The following is a 12297-nucleotide window of genomic DNA, read 5'->3' on the forward strand; positions in this document are numbered from 1 at the left end:
AAGAAATTCATATTTGGATTATAATTTTTTAAAGTTTTTCTCTTGCTTTTTTTTCTTTCGTTTATCCTTACTATTTAATTAAAAAATTGAAGCATAGGAATAGAATCATAATGTGCTATTAACTTACCTATCAATATCAATATTTATTTGACTGATAAGTCTTAAGCCAAAAGAGTGAATTTGTGAATGTTGTGCATAATTTTAGGTCTACTACAACAGTCTATGAATGAGCAAATGCTATTTGGCCAAAAGGCCAATAATAAGTAATAAGATGAGTAGCCTGATTCTAATCTTTTTATATTTTCTTCCTTTTCTGTTTCCTCAGAAAAAAGATAATACATCATTATTCAGAAGAGCCAGCAAATTCACAGGTTTGTCTGGCTATTTCTCATAAATCTTCATCTTTGCAGCTGGTATTACCACAAACAAAATGTATTAGATAAAGTATATTATATCTCCACACAAAAAGAGAATATAATCCAATTGTTTAGCTCACAAGCTTCTAATTCTGACAAAGATTTAATTGAAGCGAAACAAGGAGCTCTTTCTGTCTTTTGAATTACATAAAAATCAAACAAAAAGAGCAGACTTGTATAAATGTCCATTTTATGTGTTAATGTTCTTAAATGGAAACTGATTTTTCTGGTTTTGATTGTTTCCCATCATGTGGAGAAGGAATACTCCAGAGAAATGAAAAGATTTCTGGCACAAAGTATGCAGCATGAGTCCATTCAACTGACCACAGGATGCTGCTACATCTCTGCTGGATTAAAACTTCAAACCCATTAAACAGGGTAGAAGCACTACAACTTCTGAAGTCAAAAGTTCAGCAGGGAATGTTTCAGGATGCTTCCTACCTCTAATTTTCTCTAATAACCCAGACACAGTTGTCATCTCTCAGGGCACTGTGGTCAATAGCTGTCGTGATTCTCTGTCCATAGCTGGTCAGATAAGAACCTATTTTCTCCATTAATTGGTGAAGCAACAGCAACCTTTAGAAGGAAAAAGAAAGAAAGAAAAGAAAAGAAAAAAGAAGGAAAACTGCTTAAAAAAAACATAATAAGTTTTCATTCTGAAAGTCTGGAAAGATTATGTGAAGGAAGGCTGTGTACCCTTGCCTTCGCTGGTCATAGATAGCTCTAAGGTGGGACAACATAAATTAGTCACATTTTGTGAGACCAACACTCTCTTCTCTTGCCATTCAGGATAACTAAAGTACTAAGGAATGCTTTCTAATTTTCAAGCTGTGGATCTAGCAATCAGTTTTCGAAATATGATGATATTCGAAGACCACATAATGATCACATTTTCTGAATAACCATTACAGACCCAATGCTTTAGAAAAACCAGAGTTCTTACCTATCTCCCATAAATTACCCCTCAATTTTAATCTATTTAATAATTTACATGTGCGTGCATGTGCCAGCTCCCCAATCTAATGAAAATACTGATTATTAATTGCTGATAATGTTGCTGTCTGTTCCCTAGGTTTTGTATAGTTACTCAGGCAGTTCAACACTGGCACTTTTCCTTAGCAGTTGTTTTATAGGTAGAAAGAAAGATAAAAGATAAACATTCTTTTAAGTGAATACTCATCCCAAAATCTGGAAATAATTTCATGTTATTTGTATTGATATTATTATAATGAAAGTACACAGCACTGATATGTATTTTAATTATATTCTTAAATATTATGATGAAAGATTCAGAAACATTACAAGTGATATAGTATCTTTTATTGTTTTAGTATTCTCTGACAGTGGAAATATTTAACAATACAAGCAAATTAATATCATAGAATAGTTGTATGGGAATTTGGGAAGCAAAGTATTGGTGGTTATATAAAAATGTACTCTCTGATGAGGATATTTTCTATAGCCTTCCATTTTCCTTGTCCTAAAGATTGTTTCCTCCATGATCTCTCTGCCCGATTGTCCTGGAAATTCTCTTTTCCTGCTCTTCTGTGGTATACTACCTGTCTTATTGATCACTATTTTTATTTTTCTTGAGTATAATGAATATAATATATTCAATAAATTATCTAAAGCTGTGTGAGATGTACATTTTTAAAAAAGATTTTATTTATTTATTCACAGAGAGAAGCAGAGACATAGGCAGAGGGGAAAGCAGGCTCCCCAAAAGGAGCCCAGTGTGAGACTCGATCCCAGGACTCTGAGATCACAACCTGAGCCAAGGCAGACTCTCAACCCCTGAGCCACCCAGGTGCCTGAGATGTACACTTTTGATAGTAATTAAAAAATATTTTTATTCTAATCTTACACTTGATTGCTATGTAAATTTGGCATAGATTACTAACATGAAGATCATTCTCACCTAAGAATCTTAGAGATATGTTTGAGTTGTTCTCTAGCTTCGGTGTTAAGAAATTTTATCACATTCGAATTTTTGGTATTTTATACATGACCTAGAAGATACCTAGATAGTATACACCCTTCTCTCCATGTTCCTAGCCTTTCAAAGCTTCAGGTTCTTGGAGTATCCCCAATTCTAATTGTTTGTTTCTCCAATCTTTTGATAGTGACTAAAACTGTACTAGCTTCTCTGTCCCTCGCCAGTGAGTTACTGCTTATATTTACATCAAGAAACAGTAAATGTCTGGGGGCACCTGGGTGGCTCAGCCTATTAAATTTCTGCCTTTAGCTCAGTTCATGATCCCAGGGTCCTGGGATTACGCTGGTATCTGGGGCTCCCTGCTCAGAGGAGTTTGCTTCTCCCTATCTTTTCCCCCGTTTTCCTTCGCCCCTCTGCTTGTGCGCTCGCTCACTCTCTCTCTCTCTCAAATAAATAAATGAAATATTTAAAGGAAAAAAAAAAAAACAGTAAATGTCCTAAGAGAAAAAGCAGCTGTTTTCTTTCTCTACATCTTCTTGGCCTCTTAAATTCTGACTGCCTTGGCAGATCTCTAAACTTTCAAATTGATGTACATATTTTTAAAATTTTTATTTAGGCTTTCCAGTGTTTTTTAATCCATTGGTTTGTTTTTGGGGTGCCAAAACTTAAATAAAATCTATACAACAAACTATTGGGCACTAATGAACCATGGAACAGAGGAATGCCATTAAATCCATGTATTCTGATACAGATTGAGATCATCCTAGGAATAATTTACTTATTATTATTTTTTTAATGTGCTAAGTAGCACCCAGGTAGGTTTCAAGAAAAACTTCTGTTTCATCTCATTATTTACTTAGTTTCTTTAAATATTTACAGTGCAAAAAGATGGATGTGACATTATTGTATTAAAAATATATCTCAGGCAGCCCGGGTGGCTCAGTGGTTTAGCACCGCCTTCAGCCCAGGGCGTGATCCTGGAGACCCAGGATTGAGTCCCACGTCAGGCTCCCTGCATGGAGCCTGCTTCTCCCTCTGCCTGTGTCTCTGCCTCTCTGTGTCTCTCATGAATAAATAAATGAAACCTAAAAAATAAAATAAAATAAAATCAGGAAGTATACTATTTGGATTCTGTATACAAATAAGTCATTGAGATTCTGACTAAATTTACATAAGCACGGTAGAAAATACATGACAAAAATTTGAAACTTTTTCTTTTTGGTCAAATTCATCAGTGTGTAAAGAATAATGCCACTGTCAAAGACATAAAATGGTAGATGATTCATTTATACCATCAGACACATGATAATGAATTATTTGTCTCCAGTATTTCTCAGCATATATTAAACATCCTCAAATATACTAAATACATTTCATGTTTATATAGATTGGATAAAGTGACATGTTCACAGGAGTAAAAAAATATTTTTAAATAATTATATGTATTTTTTTACTTGTGATTATATGCATTTTCTTTACTTACATTTTTACTTTACTTTCTCCATAAGTAAAAAGCGGTTGATAATGCTTAGATGGTATCAACATCTGGTCTAATAATGCAGTCTTAGTCTCAAAAGTACATTATATACATATATGTGTGTGTATATATATATATATATATATATATAGTACATAGAGTATACGTACATTCACACACTTGCTATTTCAATTCAGAACTTCTACAAATGCCCATTTATTACAACATTTAATAGAAGTATTTAAACATAATTTGGCTCTTGGAATGGATTCCATTTATAGGGCCACTCAGAAGAGTATGTTTTTTATAATTTCCCATCAAGTTTTCTCTCTATGAGTTGCAGTATCAATACATTGAAAAATAAAATTCTGGTTTCACATATAAGATTCACTATATAGCAATCCAACAACACTTTTAAATTATTTCCAAGTCTAACATAAGTAATTCTCTAGATTTTGCCATGTCCAAATCCTGATAATTTGATTTTACTTACTTCCTTACCCACAAGAGAAAATAACACTGCTACACAGTAATATCTTTGTCAATATATTAACTGATTCTGTACAAAATTCAGAGGGAACATTGATAATGAATTAGAAGTGAAAATAATCATCAGTAAAGCTCTGTAAAATATTGATGATCTCATATTAAATATTTGCACCCATATATGCATTTTCATACCCTTCTGAAAGTTCATTAAAATTATACTAAGAAGTAGAAAAAATATTAATGTGCAAGGACAGATACCATGAAGAAAAAAAATAATGAATCAGTAATATTGACAAGTTTTTAGAGTACAGAAATAAGCAAAGTGAGGCAAATTCTTTTTTTTTTTTTTTTTGATTTTTTTTTTTTTTTGAGGCAAATTCTCCCACAAATCTAGAACTCAAGAAGGCTCATGGGTAGGAAGTCCAGTGCATAAAAATCAGAATGAGTAAAAAAGTCTGGACAAGAATATGGTTACAGAGCAGTTCGAATCTTCAGATTCAGACTCCATCCTCCTTATTCTAGAAAGACATTTTTCCTGAGAAACTGAATGGAAAAGCCTCCCACTCAGTTTACAGCACAGTAGAAAATGAGTCAATCTGCGTATCGCTGCACGAAAATCCCACACATTACTTTGTGTTCCCATCCTGTCTGGAATTCTGACAACCAAGTTTACACAAGTACTTGTGCACATTGAATCATGCACAAACACACATCTAGGATTGATTGGAGTACACTGCCCTCCAAGTCCCTGGAGATCTGAACTGCTCTTAAGAAAAGACTCACAACTAAAAAAAAAAAAAAAAAAAAGTAAGAAAGAACCATAACTATTGGCTTTTTTTTTGGGGGGGGGGGGGAGTTCTCTTAATAATAAAAGCCACTTCTGCCTGCCAGTTTAATGAGACCAATCACTCTAGTTCGCAATATTAAACATAAACTTCCTGATCTCATTTTCATAAATTTCCTTAAAGATGCACTGACAGCAGAAGATCATCGAACATTACAATAAAGAAAAGCAGGCCACAACAGAAATCTGGTGGATATGTAGATGATTCAGAAAGCAAATAAAAGAAAGAAATTAAAAATTTTATTAGTATATTAGAGATATGAAAGGAAGTACTTACAGGAAACTAAAATATAAACCTATTTTTCTTAATTTTTTAAAAAAGCAACATTAAAGTCATTTTCAAAATTCAAACAAGATATAAATAGGAGTAGAAAATAAATTAAGAAGATTTTTCTCTCCTAAAAAGTGGAACAAATATCAAAATATGAAGAAAAGCATAGAAACAAAAACCAAAAGAATAAAGGATTTATTCATAAAATTCCCCAAACCAAAAATTGGAGCTTTTGAAGCTAACAAACGGTGAAAGCATAAGTTTCAAAACTAAAAAGGTGTAAGTTCCCATCATATTGAAAGAAAATTGACATAGTTGAGATAAATTCTAATGAGGACACTGCTCAGGTCAGTCCCCCCTTCGAGGTTGCATTATATATTCTCCCAGTAGCTAGCTGACAGCTTATAGAATTCTAATTTTTGGCAATTACCCTTGGCAGAAGAGAGCCACCTTACCAAAGTAAGTAAGCCACATTATCACCTTACTCCTCCCACCTTACTCTACTTCCTAGAGGCAGCTTGCATTCAGTCATGGTATGTGACTTCAACAAGTAAAAAAGATCAAATTTCTTAACACTAGAAACTAGAAAATAATCCAAACAAAAACACTCCCCAAATCCCTAAGTGAAACTGACTTTCAAGCTGGACATTTTCAGCTTATTTATCAACCCAGGGAAAAAGTAAATCAATATTCAAAAGTTGACCTTCCTGTACATTCTTAATAGGAATTATTTGTGTATGTCCACACATACATATGAGTACAAAATAAAGAAGATAGAAAATCAAGATAACAATCAACTACAGAAGACTAGAAAATGAATTCCTATATTCAGTGATTTTCCCCTGAAGGCAATTGCTGAATTTTGAGTATAAAGTTAGAGAGTATAACATCAAGTAGGAAAAACAAAAACAAAAACAAAATCAACCAAATAAAACTCAATAGCTAATTGCTTTCAGAAATGCTTTTTATATGAGAATAAAAAAACAAGACTCAGAGTGGAAGAAAATATTTGTAGATTAATTTGTAGATCAAATTGTAAGAGACTGGTATCCACTATATATATTTACTTTTTAAAAATTTTTAATCAAGATTTTCTTTATTTATTTGAGAGTAGAGAGAGAGAGAGAGAGATAGTGAGAGAGAGCACAGGCAGGGGATTGGGAGAAGGAGAAGCAGACTCCCCTTTGAGCTGAGAGCCCTCTGCAGGACTCCATCATAGGACCCCAGCATCACGACCTGAGCCGAGGGCAGGCACTTAACCAACTGAGCCACCCAGGCTCCCCTATATTTACTTTTTAAATCGAATTATTTGTTTTGTGACTATGGATGTCAGAATATTCTTTATATATATTATATATTCATATATAAATATATTATACTTTATTATATATTTATTTAAAACTTATATATAAGATATATATTATATACATAATATATATATAAAGAATGCTCATCAATGGTAACAAAACAATTCAATTAAAAAATCGGCAGAAGAAAATACATTTCACCAAAGAAGATATATGGATAGCAAGTAAGCACATAAAAAGTTGTTCAGAGAGATATAAAGATGATAAGCATATGAAAAGATTCTCCACATCATATGTCATTAGGGAAATGTAAATTAAAACAACAATGAGATACTACTATGTATCTGTTACCATGGCCAAAACCAAAACATCAACAACACCAAACATTGATGAAGATATAGAGCAATAGGAATTCTCATTAATCGTGGGTAGAACATGCTCTTATCATAAGATCCAGTGATCATACTCCTTTGGTATCTACCCAAAGAAGTTGGAAAATGTATGTGCATACAAAACCTGCACACAGCTTTATTCATAATTGCCAAAACTTGGAATAAATCAAGATACCCTTTAGTATTGACTGCATAAACTGTAGTTCTTCCAGACAATGGAATATTATTCAGTGTTAAACAGAAATGAGCTATCAAGCCGTGAAAAATCATGGAGGAAACTTCCTATTACTTCATATTACATAACAATCATATCACTAAGTGAACTACATCAATCTGAAAAGTTTATATGTTGTAGGACTATATGACATTCTGGAAAAGACAAAACTGGAGATAAAAATTAATGCTTGCCAGAGGATGGAGTTGAGGGGAGGGATGCATAGGCAGAGCACGGAGGATTTTTAGGGCACTGAAAATATTCTGAATGATACTATGACAATGGACACATGTCACACATTTTCCAGATCCATAGAATGTACAACACCAAAAAGAAACCAAAAGGAAAACTGTGGACTGTGGGTGATAATGATGTATCAATGTAAGTTCATCAGTTGTAACAAATGCAACACTTTGGTGAGGGATGTTGATAATAGGGAGACTATGTATCTGTGAGGGAAGGGAGTATTTGGGAATTCCCTGTACCTTCCTTTTAATTTTGGTGTAATCAGAAAATGATAATAAAGGGTCTTTTAAAAAAAATTCAACATATTTAGACACAAGGGGTATGCAAATTAAAATCACAAAATAATACTACACACCTATTAAAATCGCTATAATCAAAACATTGACCATACTATATCATGGTAAGGATTAGGCACAATTCAATTTCTCACATATTTCTGGCATATAGATGGACAGAAAAAAATCCAACGAGATGCTCTTTATAGGACATGGCCCCTAAGTATAGGAAAACGGAAAAGTTTAAAGTAAAACATAGAAAATTACACATAATTAAACACCAATGAAAAGAAAGCTAGTGTATCTTTTTAAGTATCACATGTAGTAGATGGCATAAATAGAAATGAGGAAGGAAATTTCATAAGTATAAAAAGGGTAATTCAGCTAGAACGTATAAGGTCATGCTACTCATGACTTCAAAACATGAATAAAGTTTTAAAAAATAAAAGTAGAAATACATACACTTAGAATTATATTGGTGAAATTCAAGCATCTCTGTCAGTCTCTAATTGGTCACACTGGCAAAAAGATCAATAAAAACTCAGATCTGTATGATACAATTCACAAATGTGTCTTGATTGGCATACGTGCAGCATTACATCAAATGAAAACAAACAAACACACATTGCTTTCACGTTACCTAGACCATTTAAAAAGTGACCACGACATAGGACAGAAAACATGTTTCAGCAAATTACTGGGTATGATAATACACTAGAGACTATTGTCTGCCCACGGTGGAATTGAGCTAGCTGTCATTAACAGAGAAATGACATGTAAACTCACAAATGTTTGCAATGAAACATACTTCAAACCAATCCAGTGGACAAAAAAAGAACCCACAGTGAGGAATAGAAAATATTTTGAACTGAATAACAAAACAACAGTGTTTAAAAATTTGTTATTTGTGACTAAAAGAAAATTGATAGCATTGGATGCCTACAACAGAAAAAAAGAAAGACAAAAAAAAAAAACAGTGGTATATTTACACATCTTAAGATGTTGCAAAAATTTAATATAAAAATAGAAAAAAAGACTACAGGACTGGGGGCCTGGATAACTCAGTTTGTTAAGCCTCTGTCTTCAGGTCTGTCATAATCCTGGGGTCCTGGAATTGAGCCTCACACTGGGCTCCCTGCTCAGTGGGAAGTCTGCTTCTCCCACTCCCTGTGCTCTCTCTTCCACCCTTTCTCTCTCATAAATAAATAAATAAATAAATAAATAAATAAATAAATAAATAAATGAAAAAAAATGGAGTACTGGAAAAATAAAGACATAGGAATATGTTCATAGCATTTCTTACTATTTATTACTTCTTACTACTCCTTACTATTCCTTATCACGATTTTTTTTTGCCTTATCACCATTAACAGAAATAAAACCAAATGCTCATCAAGGATATATAATAAATTGTGGTATATTCTTACATTGAATTGTAGAGAGAAATGAGAATTCACATCCTGCTGCTATATATAGCAACTGGATGAATCTCTCAAACATAATGGTGATTCAAACAAAAATCTCTAATTGTTCAACTTGTATATGTTTTTGTTCAACCTGTGTAATATTCTACATAGCCAAATCTAACATATGGTGACCAAAGTCAATGTATTAATGTGCTTTTCAGGCTTAATAACTGGGAAGCTGGATTTCTATTTAGTTGGAAATGTTATTCTTGATCTGTGTTTATATGGAATGTGCATGGAGTTGTGCAATTAGAGTTCACTTGTGCACTCCTTTGTATATGTGGTACTTCAATCAAACCATTGTATATATTTTATAATGCAATCAAAATGCTAACAGCAAAAAAAGCAAATCAATGTTTGTCACTATTTTTATGGATAAATACTTGTTGCTTTGAGGTACGCTTCAGAGTGTCCTCAAAATGGATTTTGCGTATGTCAAATGCAGGCATACTTCTGAGATATTGCAGGTTTGGCTCCAAACCCCTGCAATAAAGTGAAATCACAATAAAGCGAGTTAAATGAATTTTTTTTTTCCCGGTGCATGTAAAAGTTACATTTACACTATACTGTACTCTTTTAACTGTGCAATGTCTTTGGGTCTAAAAAAGGTACATGCCTTAATTCTAAATGCTTTTTTGTTTGATATCTATCACCTCAGCTTTCAGGGAGTCATCATCACTGACCACAGATCACCATAATATTAATAAAAAAGTATAAAATAATGCAAGAAAAATGAAAATGTGACATAGAAACACATGCTGCTGGAAAAATGGCATTATCAGACCTGCTTGATACAGGGTTGCCACAAACCTTCAGTTTGTAAAAACAACAACAACAACAACAACAACAACAACAACAACAACAACACAATATCTGTGAAGCCCAAAAAAATGAAGCAGAATAAAACAGGTATGCCTGTATTATATTTTGAGGTAGACAATGTTAAACAGATCTCCCCAAATCTGGGAGAAATCTATCCACCTTCTTTTTGATAATATTATTTAAAAAAGCAAACAAACTTCTTTGTGTCATGCAGGGTATTCATGTAGTGCACAAAAAAATGAATACTGTATATATTAATGAATTACAACGGAAGCAAATTACAGATTGTACTAATATGGTCTATTTTCAGTTGGATCCCAAACTACCAGTTAAATTGATTAGTCCTCATAATGTGGAAAAGATGCATAAAATTTCTAAAATTTATGTTGTTTCTTTCCAGTAAAAGAATCAGCATTGTTTTGAGGGTAGGAAACCATTTAATGATTCTCAAATACTCTGTGTCCCCCAAAAAGGTACAAACTATTTTTCTACATGGAAGTAAACAGGCTTTCAAGAGCCACACAACAGGCTATGCCAGCATTCCCTTTGCTTTTTACAGCCTTGCCAGACAACTAAGTGGAGCATGCTGTTTGCACTGGTCTTTTCTCTCACAGGGAGGGGTGGTTTCCAGTTGATGCGTTTGATTGCTTTTCGGTATACAATTTAAACCCTAGAATTTTGTAGCTTTTAAACAGCAACCTAAGGTAGATTATGTCTTCCCCAGTAAGACTGCCAATTTTAGTCTTTTTGAGAGGATAAGAGATAAGAGATAGGGGTGAGACCAGAAGAAATCATCAAAGGAATGTAAAGAGAACCAGGGCACAGGAAGAAGAATGAAAAATAGAGATCAGGGGAAAATACTCTTGTTATGCATCAGCTGTTTCCAAAGAGGGTAAGGTATGTTTTCAGCTTCAAATCCTGTATGGAATCAAATACTTTTCCTAGAGCTCTGTTTCCTCCTGATGATACTCTTGCTCCACACTTGTTCCTGCTGAGTGAGTTTTGCATTTTTATAAAGTCTGATTATAAAATGAGTGACCTTAAATACATTGCCACCAAGGGATTTCTGCTAATGGGTTTAGTGTGAATTATAGTAGTAGTAAGATAAATATGTCCACTCAACCATGTGTTTATATCTTTCTCCATTTCATTTTACATCTTATTGATAAAATTGATTGTCAAGATTCACAGTAAATGATCTGGTATTCAGGATTCTCTAGTCCTAAATGTTAATACCCCAAATTTCAGAGACATCATACTTTCTGAGTGACAATATGTTTCAAAGCATGAAGCATTTCATAGAATGCAGAACTATTTTTCCCTAAAGTCTTCAGGTAAAATAACTTAATGCTTTTTATTATTGACATGTCTTCTTCAATCTACTTCTTTTTTCTATAGGTGTCACATATCAAGGTGATACAATAATTCAGAGACTGAGGAAAATACTTAGTTAAAAGAGTAAAGGGTGCATCATGAAATAGGTGGGATTTAAGGTAGGTAATCAATACAATTCAGACAGTGTTTTGAATGGTAGACACATATATAAATCCTTTTTTTTTTTCACAGATGTCTAATGGTAGTACTCTTCTTTCTTTTGTCTGTTTTTTTCAACAGTATATTGCTTTTCACAGATACTTTAAAGATGGAGAAATATCAAAGTCCTGCTAGATGGTTATCAAGACAACCTATGAAAAATGGACAGGACATCCTAATGCCTTCTTTTCCTTATGTCTCAGAAGGTAAAATCTCACATGCACAATGCAGACCAAATGGTCTTCCTAGCTTTCTAAAATTAAAATCTTAATATAAAAACATCTCTTTCTTAAGATTTTTAATACCTCCTACTCTTTCCATTAGAGAGGTGATATCCTTCAACCATATTATAAGACTTTCATGATCTGTGTCTCTCTATATTTTATTCTCATTTTCGCTTGCATGCCTGTCCCAGGACTGTAACCTGTAACCAGTGATGTTACCTGACTCAGCATTTAGGAGGTAGTCTGCCTGATAGGCCCCGACTGTCCCCCAAAGGAAGGTAACCTTGCCTGAAACAATCCACTCTGTTGGAGAGTTCCTTCTCCCACTCCCTTTAAGTCTATAAAAGCCTTTCATTATGTGCAGCTCTTCAGAGCTCCTTTCTGT

At 33.5% G+C, this 12297-nt stretch overlaps 1 long non-coding RNA gene across 1 annotated transcript; it reads left to right on the top strand.

The window, feature by feature from the left end:
• The first annotated feature begins 10011 nt into the window (after positions 1 to 10011).
• LOC140608322 (uncharacterized) lies at positions 10012 to 11894 on the top strand. The gene is made up of 3 exons (XR_012010339.1): positions 10012 to 10242; positions 11554 to 11648; positions 11770 to 11894. It is a non-coding gene; the product is annotated as an uncharacterized lncRNA (long non-coding RNA).
• Positions 11895 to 12297: the final 403 nt, after the last annotated feature.

Source organism: Canis lupus, chromosome 17 (genome assembly GCF_048164855.1).
Source record: "Canis lupus baileyi chromosome 17, mCanLup2.hap1, whole genome shotgun sequence".
NCBI lineage: Eukaryota > Metazoa > Chordata > Mammalia > Carnivora > Canidae > Canis > Canis lupus.